Source organism: Mycteria americana, chromosome 2 (assembly GCF_035582795.1).
Source record: "Mycteria americana isolate JAX WOST 10 ecotype Jacksonville Zoo and Gardens chromosome 2, USCA_MyAme_1.0, whole genome shotgun sequence".
NCBI lineage: Eukaryota > Metazoa > Chordata > Aves > Ciconiiformes > Ciconiidae > Mycteria > Mycteria americana.
In genome coordinates, this window is record NC_134366.1 from 137089865 (window position 1) to 137108929 (window position 19065).

The following is a 19065-nucleotide window of genomic DNA, read 5'->3' on the forward strand; positions in this document are numbered from 1 at the left end:
ACTGCACGTAGGGCAGGAAAAATGGATTCTATCAGGTCAAAGAAAGATTTGTAGTGTTTTTACACACACACAAAAAAAGGACTAGAAGAGACTTCCAGTGGTTCAGCCTCCTCAGCTGATAAAAGCTGCTGTTTATGGCTGTCCTTTTGTTTTTCTTCCTACTAGCTCTGTGTTCCTTTTAAGTGGCAGGAAAACTCTAGAAAGAGTCGCATATTATTGTTAAATAACTGAGGTGGGTTTCACTTAAAATGGATGCTTTTTACAATTTTTAATTTCAGACAAGGAACAAAGAATACAAGAATACCTTGTTAGAGCTTTGGAAGTAGAATTCCTGGCGCCAGTATGGGATGAGCACCAACAAAACTAGGTACTGTATCCAGTGTTTAAGAAGTACAAGAATCTTGTGATGATACATCAGGTTATAGGCTACTCTGGGGTTGAGGAAGGAGAAAAGAACATTTTTTATTCTGTTTTTGTTTTTGTCCTGAAACAGGAGAAAACCTTCCAAGACTTTTTCCTCATTCAGGTTCTCTGGGAGAGATACATCTGTTAGTCTTGTCTCTACCAATTTAATCCAATGCAGAAATAGTGTTCTAATACTGAAAGATTAATTCCTGAAAATCTAGGCCTTACAGGAAAGGTTTAGTTGTGTTAATCAACACTTTCTCCCAAGTACATAATGTGGCAAGAATCTCTCTTGGACTTTTTAGCATTACTTCTGCATAACAGGGGTGGATATCTTGAATGGGTCAAACAGCATAACCTTTTTGTCTGGAGATTTGCATTTTGGAAGTTGTCCTGAAAATAGATTCTGTGTGATTGTATTCTAAACAATTACACACAGAAGATGGATCAAGGACACCCACATGGACATAATATTAAATGTATGCAAGACTTATGAGAAACAGAAGGCTACGATGATCATAGGATCACAGAATCATAGAATAGTTTGGGTTGGAAGGGACCTTTAAAGGTCATCTAGTCCAACCCCCCTGCAATGAGCAGGGACATCTTCAACTGGATCAGGTTGCTCAGAGCCCCGTCCAACCTGACCTTGAATGCTTCCAGGGATGGGGCATCTACCACCTCTCTGGGCAACCTGTTCCAGTGTTTCACCACCCTCAGGGTAAAAAATGTCTTCCTTCTAGTCTGAATCTACCCTCTTTTCGTTTAAAACCATTACCCCTTGTCCTATCACAACAGGCCCTGCTAAAAGTTTGTCCCTATCTTAAGCCCCCTTTAAGTATTGAAAGGCCACAATAAGGTCTCCCCAGAGCCTTCTCTTCTCTAGGCTGAACAACCCCACCTCTCTCAGCCTTTCTTCATAGGAGAGGTGTTCCATCCCTCTGATCATTTTCATGGCCCTCCTCTGGACCCTCTCCAACAGGTCCATGTCTTTCCTGTGCTGAGGATTCCAGGACTGGATGCAGTACTCCAGGTGAGGTCTCACCAGAGTGTAGCAAGGCAGAATCACCTCCCTCAACCTGCTGGCCACGCTTCTTTTGATGCAGCCCAGGATACGGTTGGCTTTCTGGGCTGTGAGCACACATTGCTGGCTCATGTCCAGCTTTTCATCCCCCAGTACCCCCAAGTTCTTCTCCACAGGGCTGTTCTCAATCCTTTCATCCTCCAGCCTGTATTGATACCGGGGGTTGCCCCGACCCATGTGCAGGACCTTGCGCTTGGCCTTGTTGAACCTCATGAGGTTCACATGGGCCCACTTCTCGAGTTTGCCCAGGTCCCTCTGGATGGCATCCCATCCCTCAGGTGTGTCAACTGCACCACTCAGCTTGGTGTTGTCCACAAACTTGCTGAGGGTGCACTCGATCCTACTGTCTATGTCATTGACGAAGATATTAAACAGTACTGGTCCCAGTACAGATCCCTGAAGGACACCACTTGTCACCGATCTCCATGTGGACATTGAGCCATTGACCACTACCCTCTGGATGCGACCATCCAACCAATTCCTCATCCACTGAACAGTCCATCCATCAAATCCATATCTCTCCAATTTAGAGAGAAGGATGGTGTGGGAGACCATGTCAAAGGCCTTACAGAAGTCCAGATAGATGACATCCATAGCTCTTCCCTTGTCCAGTGATGTAGTTACTCCATCTTAGAAGGCCACTAGGTTGGTCAGGCAGGACTTGCCCTTGGTGAAGCCATGCTGGCTGTCTCGAATCACCTCCCTGTTCTCCATGTGCCTTAGCAGAGCTTCTAGGAGGATCTGTTCCATGATATTCCCAGGCACAGAGGTGACGCTGACAGGTCAGTAGTTCCCATGATGTTTAAATGTACTTCAGCTTTCTATGATAAATGATCTAAATAATCTGGCAATTTTCCAAGTTCATATTTTGGACCATCAGCACAGTTTTAAAGAAGCCATCAGTCAGAAAGAGAAACGTTCGACACAACGGCAATTGTAGCAGCTCGAGTGCACAATTCCAGCAAGTGGTGGTAGGCTAAAGAAAAGACCGAGGCCAGAAGTTAATTATAGGTGCAGTCAAATGACTGGGCATAATGATGGGCTAAAACAGCATTCCCAGTAAAAATGTGTTAGCGAAATCCTTAAATGAAGAGAGTGAAAGAGGAAGCTTGCATGAAATCATACCATCTTGGCAATCTTATTCCATCTTATTCCTATCTTTCCTCAAAGACGTGGCTTTTAGCTGTACATTTTCGTCTCACTCCTTTGCTTAATTAGAAGCGGGGAAGGAATGAACTATCCAAAGTGTATTGAAGGGACACTGTAATGTAGCGATCATTCTTTTAAGATATACTAGGACATCAGATTAACTATACCAGACCATCAGACTGAGCTCTTTGTCTAGGATTCACTTTTGCCCATACTATAGTGTCTGTTTTCTTTCTTGCATCTCAGGATGCCTTTCTCAGTAGGCTCTTGCCTTCCTTTTTTTGCCACTGAAAAATTTCACCTGTGCCCCATCTGTTCTTGGAACAACCTCCCTCGTCTCACATCCCATCTCTGAGGCCTTCCTGAAATTCTCCTTGTTTTGCGAAGCCTCCAAGCTGGTACCATCTTCTTGGGCGTGCCACGTGAGAACCTCAGCCGGCCATACTCAGAACCATGAATCTGATACACAGAAGTGTTTTGAGGCAGGATTGCGCAAATTAAGGGCAGGGTGGGTTTTTCTGTGCTGCATCCTGTGGTGGTATGTGGAGAAGAAAGTGTGGCAGGAAGCACCGAAGGAGCAGCCAGAAAAGAACCAACAAATGTTGCTCGAGACAAACTTATAACTCTATTTTTACCACATCCTGCTGTGAGAAATGAGCACTGAAAGCAACTGTTGAAGAAAAAAGGCAAAATAATGCCGAGAAGACAGAAGGGGGAGGATGCTTCTGCACCCTAGCTAATGTCTCCAATGTCTCTTTCCTCCATCCAACCCGATTAATTCATTTTTGCTGGCCAGATGAATGAAATACTGACATCAAAAATCCATCTTCGCCTTCTGTGACAGCTTTGCAGTTGACGGAGCGACCCAGTAGTGCGTAGGCTCCGCACATTTAGCTGACGAGGAGTAACTCGTCGTGTGTCTCTGCGAGCGGCCAGCACCGCGGGCGCTGCTTCAGAGCGCTGCCACCCCCTCCAAACCTGCTGCCGGCGCGCAGCGTGCGCTGGATGCGGGGAAGACGGCCTCGCCCTGGATTACCCGCCGGTTTAACTGGAGGCCGGAGGAGCCCGGTAATCCGGCCTTGAATCCCACATCCCAGCGTCTGCCGGCAGCCGCAGGCTCTGCAGGCGGCAGGCGCAGCTCTGCCCCTGCCCGTCCCTCGGGCAGCCGCAGCCCCGGGGCCCTCCGCGGGAGCGGGCCGGGGCCGGGCCGGGGGCAGGCCGCTGGGGGCCGGGGCGGAGCGGGCCGGGGCCGGCGCCGGCCGCGAGTCCCCGCCTGACCCCGCTCGCCGCCACCCGGGGGGCGCTGGCCGGCGGCGGGAGAGGCGCGGGCGGCTGCCACAGCGGCAGCGGCCCCGCCTGGCCCGGGCGGGGGGAGCGGCGGCCGTGCGTAGCCGCCCCGTCCCCGCGGCGCGGCGGGTGGGGGGAGCCGCGGCGGGTGGGGGGAGCCCCGGCGGGCGGGCGCCCGTCAGCCCGGGCTGCGGCAGGAGGAGCGCGGCTGACGCGGCAGGGGAGGCAGCGCGCGCCCCGCCGGCGGGGAGGAAGAGGCCAGCTCCGGCGGGCGGACAGACGGACGGACGGACGGACAGACAGACACCCACCGGCCCGCCCCGCAGGCAGGTACGCGGGGTCCAGGTGCCGGTGGCCGCTTGCAGATTGCAGGCAGTCGGGCGTTTTAAAGAGGGGCCGTCCGGAGCCACGGAGGTTCACCGGCCGCGGGTGGGGGGGTACGGGACCGTTTTGCCTCCCTTTTGTTGCAGCCCGAAGATGCACGCGTGCTTTTCGTATATCCCCAGTCGCTTCTGTGGAGCGTGTTCAGTGTGGCCCTCCCTAGCCTTCTGCGGGGGGAACTGAAACTGTTCACGCAGGAGAACGCGGATCCGCGTGGGCGTACGGCTCCAGTTGCAGGGATCCAGTTACGGACTGGGGGCAAAGTGCTCCAAGCAAACATGGAGAAACTTCTGCTTTTTTTTCAGCTGGTGTAGTTTTAGATACTGTATTTGCAAAGAAGTTGCAAAGTCATTCTGCATTTCACATTCTCCTCTCGTCTTTTTTTTTATTGCCACCCTTCTCCAACGGTGTTACTTGTTCCTGCTAGTAGTCTTGCCCTAATGTTTTTATGTGTTACTGCGTGTATCTGTGGTTTTACGTATTATGTTTTATTTTGCATGGCTGGCTGGGTTTGGGAGAGTTTGATTTCTGGGTTGCAACTGCAGACACCACCAAACTCCATTTCAGTTCCACTACTTAATTCCATATAGACAGTGATGCTAAGCTGGAAGCAGACATTTAAGAGGTAGGGGATGGCTTGGCATTTACATTTCGAGCAGTTGAAAGAGCCCTTTTCCAGAGAGCCCTTTCCCCGTGCCCCCGTAGGATGGGGAGACCCTGGTTCACTTTGCTTTGCTTCTTGCAGAGGAAGAGCAGTTAACGCAGTTCAGGTCTGCCATGTCTCTTTCTAGCCATCTCTGTGCCAGAGCGGCAAGGGCTGGAATTGCCTCTTTACCCCTTTAAACACCTTAACTACGAGAGAAGGTTGGAGGCAAGGAGGAAATTAAAATATTTTTTTTCGCCTCGCGTGCAGAGGGAGTTGCAAAAATCAGTACTTTCTGGGCAGATCTCTTACGGGAAAGGTAAAATTCTGATGCAAACTTGGAGGATTTGCACTAGGGGGAGAACTAGTGGAGCTTGAAGGAGTATCCCACAACATTCACCTGCGTGACTTTGTATTTGCAGGACATCTTTGGCTCAGTTCTTTCACCAGCATTGGTCAGCACTCCTTGGCTTCCCCTTGCTGAGACTTACGTGCTCCTGCAGAGCTGGTTTTTTGTCTGAATTCTGCCAAGCTCTTTCCCTTAATTTTGGGGAGTGTATGAAAAGCAGGGATATGCACTAGCTGGCAGCAAAAAACAGTTTGCAGTCTCTCTATTTCTCTCTAGTAAGTGCTACAGCCTCTTTGTTATGTGCTCTGAGCATTGAAATAGCATTGAAATTTATATTGGACACTCAAAATAGATGCTGACAGCCCTTGCATTTAATTTCTTTCATGCTAATCTAATAAATTCAGTATCTATTGTTATCTTAAAAGAGGATTAAACATTTCCTCAGGGGAAGGAGAGTTACACGGACTGGTGTATACATGGGCTGCATCCAGAATACTGCAAGACTTGTAAGTCATTGGTTATGTTGTTCTGAGGGGATCTTCGTTCTGATAATCAACAACTGATAGGAGTTGTTGCTTTTTATTATTGCACTCTGCATTTTCATTCTCTAAGGATAGGTAGCTTTCTAAGAAGCCTGACAAAGCTGGATGTTCAAGTCTCATTGAACGGAGGTTCAGAGGGCCTACGGGGGACATTAGTTGGGCGGTTCGTAGCCCACTCTGCTTATAAAATAATGTATTGCAGGGATCTCGTAGTTCAAGTTTTAAGATGTGGGCACTTTAAAATGACTAGTCTGTTCATTTTTTGACTTGTTTAAAGTCAATCCACAAGTAGGTGGATAATTTGACTGTAATGGCATGTGTTTAAAATAGTGATTGCTGGTTTTTAATATGCAGAATTGTTTCAGCCTAGCTAGCTGGAGTAGCTGCAAGCCTCCAAAGCTGACTTGACCCTGCAACAAGATATTTCAACAGGGTATGTTGAGAGCCAAAAATAAAGTATATTAAATAAAATGTCACAAGTATTAGCAAATAAAAATAGATTCAAAGCAACTCTTGTCTCCCCTGGGATCTAGGATTTATGTTGGAAATCATCTGTCATTTTATAATGCCATGCGTGCTAATTGGAGGTTCATGTTAATCATCACTGTATGAGAGGGTATGTCAAATCTTATTTTCCATCCCATCCATACAGGATAAGCTTCTAATAAGCTGTGATCCTTCTGCCACATCCACACATCAGCTCTCTCCTGGGTTATCCTGCCTATATCCCAGATCATTTTCCAGATGGTTTTGGTTTTATAATTTGCATGCAAGTACCAGGGCATTTTTGTCCCATGGCTACAAGCCATTTTATACACAAATGCCCTGCATTTCTGCATGTAAATTGAGACCAGATTACACGTAGTTGTAAAAGAATATTTATTTTTGGCCGTCTAATTTGTCATTTAGAAAAATGTTATTTTTACGGAGTGGGTACTTCCCAAAAGGAAAGTCACTGTTCATTGTTTTTGTGACTTCATTTTTGGATGCTCATAAGTCACTGAAGACTTATACTGCTATGAGTTATTTTTTTCTGTAGACCAAGGAACTAGAAACTGGCATAAGTGATCTATGTATTTATATAGACTGAGCTGTAGTAAAGCAATATGTTGTTTTTACTTGAAGTTAGCACTTCTGAGTGTTTATATTGAAGGATTCATTTTGTTCTAGTTTAAGTAGTATCCATATGCTAAAATAACCTGCAAAGCAAACACTTATGCTTTCCAAAGTAGAACTGAAGGGCTTCAGCATACTGTGAGAACGTTTTAAAACGTGTTAATCAGGTTCCTGCTTGCATTCCTAATTCTCAAACAGAATTTATCTCCCCAAGTCTTCCAAACCACCTAATACAGTATCTGCCTGACTCTGAAAGTGTCTTAAACGTATTGGATCTCCCTCTTTACGCAGAAAGTTCTTAAGCGCCTTATCTAGAGCTGCTGTAGCTGAGCATCAAAGCCCTTAGGAGATCAAGAAACTAGGACACCTGGCAAGCACACTGTGAACACAGGCGCTGATAGGATTGGTTGTGTCTCGAAATGCAGTTGTATGGGCTTTCTTTTTAAAACATCGCCAGAAGAGGAATCAGTGCTCACCTTTCCCTGAGAGCTGGTGGTGGTGGGACTTGTCTAAAGAGTAGACTGTGTTCTAGTACTTGAAACCTGGGCTCCTGCTCCCTGTGCCCAAGGGCTTCAAGCCCACTCTTCCCCCACCTCCGCAGCTGTGGCACAGGCTAAAGTGAGTGGGAGGGCACACTTCTCTCCTTGTGTTTAACCTGGGCCATCTCGTGGAAGAAGCAGCAGGTTGCCCGAGGCTGACATGGGGGAGCACCGGCAGGAACCTGACTCTTGCAGCAGTTTGTGTGTTCCCCTGGGAGGAGGGCTGGGATCTAGTGCTTGGTTGCTGACGATCAGACTGTTATCAGAGGTCGGAATTTCCACGACATCCTCCATGTTTCAAGAGAGGAGCAACACTTGGCTAGTTGCTCTAGGAGAAAACTGGGCCCAGGAGAAGAATGGGCTCTGAGCTCTGGAGCACATGGTGACAGCTGTTTGTAGTCCTGGCTTAGGAGTTTAAGCCCTGAAGTTGAAGTGGGGAGACTGTCCAGTATTTCCTACCAGAAAACCCCGTTTCCAGTGCCGAAATCTCCATCCTGGGCCACCTCTCTCTTGTGGTGTATCTGCGTGGCAGTAGGTGCCAGCCAGTTTTGTATTATGCAGGTGTTTAGTTCTTGTCGTAACCGATCCAGTCCACAGGTTGGGGTGTCTGTGGCCTGACCTGTAACTCCGTTCCCTCACCCGGCTCTGTGCTGAGAGTCGTTTTCCCTAGCCTTTAGCAAAGGAAGAAGTAAGGTTGTATCTTCACATGATGTTTTCACTTGGTTCTTTCAGACACTCTGAGAGCATCATCTGACAAGGGGAGGGAAGTTCCTCATTCCCTCATATTTGAAAAGCTTTGTTTTGGTGCTACAGTGGTTTTTTGTTCTAGGGCAGGAAAGCACCTGGTTAGGGGGGGTGTGAATAAGCAAGATTGGTGTCTAAATTTATCTGAAAGCTCCTTTATTCAAAGAGATATCATATCTTATTTTTTGGCAGTCGTTTGAAACTCTGAGGGCGACTGGCAAGCTGCTAGTGCTAACTGCCTTGCCAAATACTATTGCAAAATACTGCCACTGCAGAAGTTGCATAACTTCACAGACCGTTACGTTTCTCTTGGAGTAAACCAAATGGGTACCAACTTCTGATCCTTTGCCTCCGCTAAGAAGCAAGACCGACATGTTTCCAGCTGCTTCCGAGGTGCCAGCGTGCCGCTTTGCTGCTGCTGTCTCTTCTAGTTCTTGCAGTCAGTTTTCTGTCAACAGGTCTTCTCCATCTCTTGTTCGCTGTTGTGAAATAACTGACGGAATAGAACTATTTAAAACTTTTTCATTGTATTGTTAATTGCAAAATATTTTGGAACAGACATCAGACCAAGGAAAGCTTTGCCTTTGGTTCTGAACTCAATGCTAACGTAGCAGGTGCATCAAAAGAGATTTGCAGTGTCCCATGGAGTTATACCTCATATTTGAGTGTTTATTGAACAACTGTGGAATTGAAGTCACTCAGAAGTATTTATATTCATCTAATTAATAGAGGATACAAAATCTAATATCTAAATACATGCAAACTGGGGGTCAATTTTTGAGGTCTCAGCTTTTCTGCTTGCTGTTAAAATAAGCCACCGGCTAGAAACACAGTTCTTATTTTTCAGAAACTATCTTGATGGCTATTTCAGGGCTTTGCACCATTAATCTTTGCTCAAACTGATATTTTAATGAGAGATTGTGCTTGGGGGACTTGTGAGGATTATTGTCCTGTGGTGTTGCATATAACATTGCATTACAGTGACTTTTCTGGATTCAGCTAGGAAGATACGCTGAAGGTGTAAGTGCTGCTTAGGGCTAAACATCTTAAGTCATGCAGTTGTTCAGGTTAGAAGGAACCTTGGGAGGTGTTGAGTGTGACCCTCCTGCTCGAAACAGGCTTAACCCTGAGTTCAGACAGGGTTGCTCAGGGCTTTGTCTAGCTGGGTTTTGAAAACCTCCAGAGACGGAGGCTCCACAGCCCCTGTGGGCAACCTGTCCTAGTGGTCAATTATGCCTACAATGATTTCCCTTCTCATGCAATGCACCGCAAGCAGAGAGCCTGTCTTCTCAGTAACTTTCTTAAAGGCATTGGAAGGCTGCTGTTAGGTCCCCGTGAAGCCTCCTCTTCTCCAGGCTAAGTAAGTCTAGTCGTCTCCGACTCACCGTGCTGCAGCCCTTGACTACCTGTCTTCTGACCCCTTCCATGCCCTGTGTAGTTCCTGCTTAAGTGTAGGAATGTCGGACATATGTATTTAAATGTGAATGTACTCAGTCTGCAGGACTCTGACAGAACAAGCACCTATTTGGATTATGATAGTTTAGGTTTAGACCTTTTTTTTTTTGGCATCTTAGTGTTAGTTATTTATGAACTGGGATGACTATCAAGCCCTAAAATATGTTTCATACTAAGTTTAGTAAATAAGTAAGGACTGAGCATTCAGAAAATGAATGCTTTTATTTAAATGCTGTGGAATTTCCAGTGTATGGTATGTGTTTTGCTTTAATGTTGGGAAGAGCATGGAATAGGGATAGGAGGTAATTAAAGAAGAAAATAACTTTGGTACTCCCTTTGGATGGGATTTAAGCATACCTTGCAAAACCATGATATGAGTCTGTTGTCTCTTGGACGGAGTCTATGAGTTTGGAATGCCACCAAAAACTACAAAACAGAGAAAATTTAGAACAGTTCAGAAATAAAAGCTACCTGGCAAATGTACCCAGCCTGTCAAACGCCTGAAGACACATCAAAGAACTAGGAGACTTCTGCTTCCTTGCTGCAGTAGTAGTGGTGCATCTTGATTACATTATAGGAAAAAAAAAGAAAAGAAGAAAGCTATGTTGTCATAAAAGGTAACTAAAAAGAGCATGTAGCATTAAAGATTATATAGCAATGTTTTATGAGAGGTAAGAAGTGAAACAGAAGGCGGTTATCTAGAGTCATAGTAGATGCTGATAGCCTAGAATCCAGTTTTCCTCCTGGATTTTTTTTTTCCCCAAATACTAGGGCATCTTGTTTCATTCAAGTGTTTCATTTACGTAATACGTCTAATGGTGTTAATCTAATCTCCTCGTACTCATGGTAAATTTCTTGTAAATAAGTAATTTAGCTTGATCAATTGCGCTTGCATGGGGTTCTGGATTTTCAGACTATCATGGAAATTCTTAAGCAGCATTTTAATATTAAAATATCTAAATTTCACCCCCATCCCTCCCACATCAGCCCTTGGTCAAAGAATATCTGTTGTCTTTGGAACTGTTGTGTCTCTTTTCTGCCATCCTTCTGTGTTCAGAGCCCTGATTGAAAACATACGGGGTTTCTCTGTCAGGGGACCACAAAACTGTCCCTTGATAGTGTGCCTTAAAAACCATGTGATACTTGCAGCAGTGACAGAAAACCTGAGCAATTACATTGCTCTAGTAAGAGAGTGTGGCCAATGTGCTCCAAAATTTTCAACTGTTTTAGTGTAAAGTGTTTGTATCAAGAACAAACTGTGCTGTTTCCAATGAGGTTTTACATCTTGTGTACCACAGACATTATATGTAACTCTAAAGGCATATGCCAGATAGATTGGTTTAACTTCACTTTTCTTCAGAATTTTTTGGAGGTTGGCTGCCTCTTTGGTGCTCTTTTCATGTTAACTAATACGTTATGTGGGGGATGAATAGGATTCTTTATAGAATTATCTAAAACCAGGCACTGATTTATTTGAAAACAAAGGGTTTCTTTAGAGCGAAGTTTAAGCTGGCATTGCCATGAATCCTAGAATTATTTTACATTTAAATGAGGGAACAGTGATGCACTTGTACTTGGGCTTTGAACAGCACAGAGCTGTTGACCAGAGACTCGGAGACAGCTGAGCGAATCTTTCTAGCTTCACTTGCTGAAGTTTCCCAGCCTACGTTTCTCTCCTTACACAGATAATGAAAAGCAAAGCTGAAAAGATGCTAGAAGTTGCACTAGTCCATTTTTTTGGAGGTATGCAAAATTGTTCTGCAGTGTGTGATCAAAAAATCTATAAAACCCTGAGTGCTCTGTAGCAATCCGAACGCATACTTTTTCTCTGTTTTGGTTTGGGGTTTGTGGGGTATAGTGCATAGCAGCGAAACAATACCTCACTTGTTTATAAAAAGCCTTGGGAAGAAGGGGTGAGAAAGAAGAAAATATTTACAGTAGTTTTCTACCCAATTAAAATTAGAAGGCAGACTGAAAAGGAAAGAGTTCATCTACCGTCCAAGCCAATTAAAAGTAAGTTTTGCTGCTTGGATGCTAATTTACACATCCAAGGCAATGTAAATTTAAACTAGAAGCTTGACTTAACCTCACCAATTCAGACAAACTTCAAATTTATGATTAATTTGGTTTTGGTCATAGCATCTGGGTGTTTAAGCACATTTTATGTGAATTGACAGAGGCTATTAGAAATTCGTAAACCACCTTAAAATGTTACACTTGTGGTGTACTTCACCAGAATGTGTAAATAATGCCTGTCTTGCAAACATGGCTCTGCAATGCAAGCTGGCTAGGATCCTCAGTTAAGACATTCTTATGTTTGATGGTCTCAGCCATTTTTCCCATTGTTTAATTATCTGGGAATGAAACCAGAATTCTGTAGCTTCTCTCATGTATTAAAAGGTATCTAGAATTTCTGTGCAAACATTTTAATTGTATTTGTTGATATTAGTTGAGGTCGTTTGTGGCTTTTTTCCCCATGTTTCATATGTGTTTGTTTATAAAGAATTAAAATAGAGGTGGAAGGAGGAATCTCATAACACTTACGGGATTTTACTCAGAAATGAAACTGTAAACTTGTCAATGTGTGCAAAACTCAGTTTGCTGTTTTACATAGGAGCATCACTTGAAGCGACCTGAGAGAAATTTTATCATCAACCACCCAGTCAAAGCCCAGATAATTATTCAGGGAACCATGTTGGATGTGTGATATGCACAGAGTAAGAAACAAATTCCTTGTCCTTGACAAGGAATCCAAAGGTGCCGAATATTTCAGAAGGTGCAGACCAATGGCCTCCTAAGGAACAGAGGATGGCCTTGCAGCTCAGAATCTAAACAAGCACACACACACAGACGTGCACAATTTGACCCTTCTTTAGGAAAAGAAAGTTGCATCATGAAATGAAAATATGTTGATAAGAAATTAGGAACTGGCAGTGAGAAACTGGAATGTTCTTTGTCTTGGTTACTGCTTTATGACTCGGCAGCTGGAAAAGATTGATGGCTTGGGTGCTTGGCCTTTTGTTTTGGTTCTGCTCTTTTAATTTGTATGAGTCAGAAAGTCCCTAGACATAGGTCCTCATTTAAAGAAAAGAAAGAAAGAAAGAAAGAAAGAAAAAGACAGATTATTAGCGATGTTATTTTAAAGCAAATGCAGTTGTTAAATGAAAACATTGTGATGGTTTGTTACAGTTTATTTACAGACCTACCAAAGACGTCCATATGTCACATCAGATGTCAGTTAAAATGGTCAATATGCTGTCTGGAAACAGTCAGTGCCTGCTGCCTAGACACTTAACGCTGTCACTCCAGTCATGCTTGTTGCTGCAAAGTATTTAGATCTATCTAACAGTTGAGGCAAGCAGTGTTGTTCTGGTCTGCTAGGGTTGACCTGTCCTGCTTTGCTCTCTACCATATGCATGCCACTGTTGGTCCCTGGATTCCTCTGGTTTGGCTTAGGGTGAGTCTGTGTTGCTGTATTAGTTCCATTCAGGAGCCTGCTTTTGAAGTACGTCCCTCACCACATTTTGGTTCACTTTGCTGGGTGATCTTGGGGAACATGAGCTGGATTCCTTTCAGATGAAGTCAGACTGGAAGATGTTCTGCAGGAGTGCTTTTAGCACCTACCGACCACAAACCGGGTGTCCTGCCCACAGGACCAGGCTAGATCTGGCTTGAAGCAAAACATACAAATCCTGCCACGCCAACATGGGTCATGTGGATGCTGCGTCCTCAACATTAACTGTTTTCCTCTCTGTGGATGTCCCTTTTCTTGTACTGCATTACTTGCTAAGGTAGACATTGGAACAAGAACTACAGCAAGGGCAGATGGAAGCACCTGGAGCCCGCCTTTTCTCTTGACTTCAGGTGCAACCTTGTAAGTAGTTGCTTATGAAAGTGTAACACACTTCTGAAATGGCTCTCCCTGCAAATGGGAGTCTCATTTTTCATCTTTTTCTCAGTTTCCTGTCACTTGACTTCCCTCGGTGCTTCTCCTCTCTGTGCTTTCAAACCACTTTTCCATCCCCTCACTTCTTGTTTGCCACCATCTCTTTCCTAGAACATTGCTCCCAGCCACAAGGTCTCAGTCTCAAGAGGTCATTTAATTCTCTCTGCCCCGAAGGTGCAACCTGTCTTTTATGAAGAAGTGTTTGCCTCAGCTGCTTTTAAAGCTCTTTCCTGGTGGAGTCTCTTCCAGTGCTTCAGTACCCTTCCATTATTATTTTTAATGTTTTTGTCTCCTTTCCTCCAGTGTTTAACCTGAACCTTTCCTGTGCTCTTTTTAAGCTCATTAGGGCTTCTCCTATCCATAGCTGACTGAAGAGGCAATACCCTTCTCTTTGTAGTAGTCTTCCAATGTAACAGCTATCCCTTAAGTGTTGGGGTTTTTTTCCCCTCTGTACTAACAACTAGCTTGTCCATCCCACCTCCCCATAAGTCACATTTTCTAGACTACTATGCATTCTCATTACTGTTCCCTAGACCCTCTCTGGTGGGTCCACATCTTTCCTAGGTATTCAGACACAGAGTAAAGTAGAAGGATTTTTTTGAGTTCAGCAGATTATGCTCAGGCTTTGCACTCCAACACTTTTTAAAATTTTATATCTCATAGCAATGTTTCTTTCTTACAGCAGCATGATATTTGTCTCTTGTGACCAGCTGTAGTCTGCTGCCGTGTTGTTTCCCCTCCTGTATTTCTATATTTGATGTTTCCTGCCTGTGGGCAGTATCGTGTACATAACCTGCTACATTTCACTCCGTCCTTCCAGATCACTATTCTGTCCTGACGATGATATATTTAACCTTTGTTTCTCACATCTTGAACTAATATTTATCCTTCCTGCATCTGTAGGCTGATTGTTAAAATATCCCGAGGCAGTTTCAAAGCCTTACTAAAGGAAAGATGTGACATCTGTGCTTTCTGTCCTACCTATCTGGAAGGCCTGTCAAAGGAAGTTAGCAATGTGATTTAACAAATCTCTTTCAGCTACTAGTTAAGATTATCTTCCAGGTGCTGCTAATGAATTTGTTCTGGATTGTTTTCCACAAGAATTTGAAGTTAAACTGACTCGAGTCTCTTAATATTCTTACCTGTTGTTTTTTGTTGCTTTGTTTTGTTTACTTGTTAGTTTTTTTCCATTGTGTACACATGCACACACTTTCATTCACATTCTCTCTCTCCCCTCCTCCCTGAAATCTTACCTGTCATTGCTGTTATTTATGCTAATCACTGCTTGCATTTGACCCCCTTGGTGAAGACTGATGTCCTAAACCTGATAGCCTTCTGGATGTCATCTCTCATCAGTTTTTCTCTGTGTTGACTAGGGCAGCAAGGTTTTTCTTGCTCTTAAGCTATAAACATATTGATAATAAGGATTTTTTTGTTGCTAGCCAGTTTTTTTTAATTTGCATTATAAAATGCAAATCTTAACCATGCTGATTCTCATACCTATGTGCTTATGCAGATTTTATACTTATTGCTAGCAATTTGATGGTGTTTTCACATTCTGTGTCTGTCTTGACAAATAAATCTTGTGCTACAACTTCTGCTGTTTATTTTTACAGGGCACAAGCACAGATTATCCTGTTGTATTGCTTCTTGGAGGAACTGCTGCTGCTTTCTTCTGTCTCCTCTTAGTAGTGTCTCTTGTGAGGTCTCCTCTCTACCCGAGTGTGTTCACATTTGTCTTCGTTACATTTATGAGCTCCCTCTCCTCCCATTTCACGAGGTTTAGTCAACTTGTCATCTGAACTGGTTGCTCTCCATTTGTCTAGAAACAAATCTAAAGGATCTGCTGCCTTTTGTATTTTCTCCATTTTTTAATTAAAAAATTGCTAATTTTGAAATAAAAGAAGCGTGAGTCTAAACAACAATAAAGCTTCATGTCAATTCATGGGCCTTTGCTCCTTATACCATGTGGCTATCAAGATACCACGTGTTGTTAGATTCCCATTTCTGGCTTTTCTGTTTTATTTCCAAGTTGCTAGGTATTTGATATGTAGATTTGAGATATCAAAAAAATAACCCCGGTGCTGCTAGATATTTTTTAATGGCTTCATCATCATTTAAACTGATTAGCCCTGTTAGTGCAAGTGGCTTGTTCTTGTAATGCTTCAGACTCTGCCAACTGCCTACCACGTGTTGTCTGTCATGTGCCCAGCGCCAGTGGATCTACCACAGTGGGAAAAATCAATTTAAAAAATAGAGGGCGTGCTTTCAGATTTACAGCTACTGTACATCTCCATTTCTTGTCCGTAGAAGCCAGATTTTGTTCCACAAGTTGTTGATAGTGTGCAAAGCGCAGATCCTGGACCTAAGCTCTTCCAGCCATGGATTTAGGCCCAAGATTTATTTCCACTGCTTGTTCCAGCAGTGAAATGCAAAAATTTTAACAAACCCCCTTCATTATAATGAACAGTTGTGTGACTTCAGTGACCTCGGCAATTACCTCTAAATGCCTCCCTTTGCTGTTTTTGCTCTCCACTCCTGAGAGAGAACTGAGCCTTTGCACATTCACCGTTGGTGACAGCAATGATCCTAAAAGCTTACTGTCGACTTTCTTCAAATCCAGGGTGAGTGAAAAAGGCAGAAAGAGTGTTCCCACCCCACTATGGGAAGGCAGTCCGTGCAGTGTTTCCTTTGATTAAAGCTGCGACGTGTGCTGCCGCTCTTTCAAAAGAAAGGGATCTGGTTGTCCTGACCAGCGTCTTAAGAGCTAGGAATAGAAAGATTTTGAAACTTTAAAGGATGATTATGTAGTCCGTTGAGCATGATAAGAGGGGTGTGTGCAATAATACATACCTATATGTATAAATGTACATAGTTATCTTGGTCATTGGCAGCCACTAGGCACTCGAAGCTGCACCAAGTCCACATTATGCTGGATGTCTTGCACAAAATTAATAAAGATGGCCTCTTTTCCAAAGACCTCTGCTCTGGCTTTTATTCCTAGCTGGTGAGGTAAGTCACAGCTGCAGTGTGAAAAGTATCCTGAACAGAGTGGGTGACAGTGGCATTCAAGTGTGGAGAGAGCAGGAAGAGAGGGGTTGTGAGCAAAGTCCTGCACCTCTTGAGGGTTGAAACCCTGTGGGTTTCCTCCGGTGAGGCCGGGTTACAGAGGACGGGGAAGTGGAGAGGCAGGATGTGGCATGGTAGACAGACATTACCCTCCCAGGGAAGGTAAATGAGAAGGATGATACAATAAAAAAATGGAAAGATATTTTCTTCATTGGCTGCTATTTGTTATTACTGTTTGCAGAGTGTGTTTAATTGCCTGCAAATGGTCGTCTGTGCTGATGAAGGAGGTGCCCAAAATAAAATGGTATTTAGGGTTTAATAGAATAATTAAGTAGACAAGGCTTTGCCAGTTTGTCCTGATCACAAAATGCTTTTTTAGGCTTCTGTCTCCTTTTCTCCTGTTTTCACTAACATGTCCAGCTCAATAAGACTTACTGTGATTTTGATGTTAATTTATTTGCAGCTCTTCCTATCCTGTGCCTAATGAGAGGTTAGTTTTAGCAAACTTGAGCAACTTCAGCAAAATTTAGCAAATACTGACACATGCACCCAAATACTCCTAGGGAGCTCTGATCTCCCTGGGGTTGGCGAGTGGTCTTCCAAATGTGTATGTGACCTGGGGGTTCTGCTGTTGCTCTACACAGATGAGCAGTCAATGTTATGTGGTGCTAGAGAATTAGGGCTGGGGTGCTTTTAGAAGAAGGTAAGTAGACTATTTTTTCCTAGCTGAGTAAAAAGGCCGTCCTTTGCAAGTAATCTTCCTCCACTGTGGGATAATGAATAAGATGTGCTGGGAGTTTGGAAGACTCAAGATCTCTTCCTCATTCTACTGCAAAAACTTTCCTTGTGCCTTGGTTGAATCTTTGAGTCTGTGTTGGAGGCACATTTTTATTGCTGTTTTCATGTTTTACAATGTAGCAGGTCTTAATTTTATTGTTCATTGGAATCTGAATAGTCTCGGCCAAGAAAATGCTGCTACTGGCAAAGAAAATACTACTTAACCTATTTATTTGGACACAGACCTTGGTTTATTTATTTATTCTCCTTAGCCAATATCTGGGATTTTGTTTGTTTCTTTAATCTGACTTCCTTCCAAATTTGTGATACATTCTGTGCCAACGTGCTATAGAATTAACCACAGGCCAGTGTCAGACCTATTTTCCTTTTAAGGCTCTTCAGTAAATTGACTGTTTAATTTTTCAGGTCTGGGCAGATTATCTAGCAGAAAACTTTTTAAATGTAAGACAAATTCCACGATTTGTGTGTTCAGAAGATACTGACAAGTATTCTCTGAAATAATTTTTTGTTAGTATCCGATTTACTTTCCTTCTTAGTAAATTCACCCCCCCACACACATATGCTTGGGGGTTTTTTTTTGCCTTACAAAAGAAAATCTCCATATAATTTGTTGTTGTTGTTGTTATAAAGTAAAGGAGTGGAGATTCTGCATATTTTCCTCTCCCCTCCCCCAGACACTACAGGAAGTCATGGGCTCTGCTCTCAACTTTCCTGGACATGCAATAAACCAAAACTTCGTATCATCTCATGTAAATTAAATAACTAATCCCACCATCTTCCTGTTTTCATAATCCCACAATTCGAGCATCCGCACAGGTATAGTTTGACTCTATACCTGCCCACCATGGTAACCATATTAATGCTTTCAAGTCTGCATTTATGTGAAATGTCCAAAATGTCTTTTTCTTTGGTGTTAGCTTAATGTTTTATTTGTTCTCTTTTTTTCCTCCCTCGACCGCTGGTCCTTTTGTTAGTTGATAGAAACTCTGCTGTCACTCTGTTATCACATAAAAGTGCTAAGCAGCTCTGGCTTGTGTGACTTCAGACATCCTTCCCATAAACCAGGTTTTAAAATGAGATACTAGTTTAACTGTGCAAGTTCACAATGAATGCAATAAAATGTTTAGGAAAAGCTTTATTGAGCAATTATGCAGGTAGGAATGCTGGAGCCAGGAATCAGCAGTATAAACAGCCATCTTGCTTGCTCTGACTTTAAAAGAATTACGTAAAAAAATGGTTTTGTCCTCAGTATTTCTGCATTTCTCTTCTCAAAATTAGGCATTAGTCTCATAAGAGTGAGAAATAAACAGTGCTTGTATTTTCTGATTTTGAAGACGCTTCTGAATCAATCGGTGGAGGCAGATGGGTGAAGGAGTGAAAATATCTGTAATTACCCCGACTTTTATTTTAACGGAGGTACGTGGTGAGGACCCCTTGGCCAGACATCAGCCCACCACCCCAGGCTCCGTAGGGGAGGTGGCCGCGCCAGCAGCGCAGGCGTTCCCTGCGGTTCTGCTGTGCTGACGACTGCGTGCGGGTAGGCATAAATTGGGGGCAA

The 19065-nt window shown here is 43.7% G+C and overlaps 1 protein-coding gene across 2 annotated transcripts in view; it reads left to right on the plus strand.

The window, feature by feature from the left end:
* The first annotated feature begins 4085 nt into the window (after positions 1-4085).
* Positions 4086-19065, plus strand: part of SGK3 (serum/glucocorticoid regulated kinase family member 3) — a 61949-nt gene continuing 46969 nt past the window's right edge. Inside the window, exon 1 of one of the 2 annotated variants that reach the window (XM_075494778.1) lies at positions 4086-4255. The gene's annotated coding sequence lies outside the window, so the exon portion shown is untranslated. The remainder of the gene's footprint in view (positions 4256-19065) is intronic. The other variant, XM_075494771.1, reaches the window with a different exon arrangement.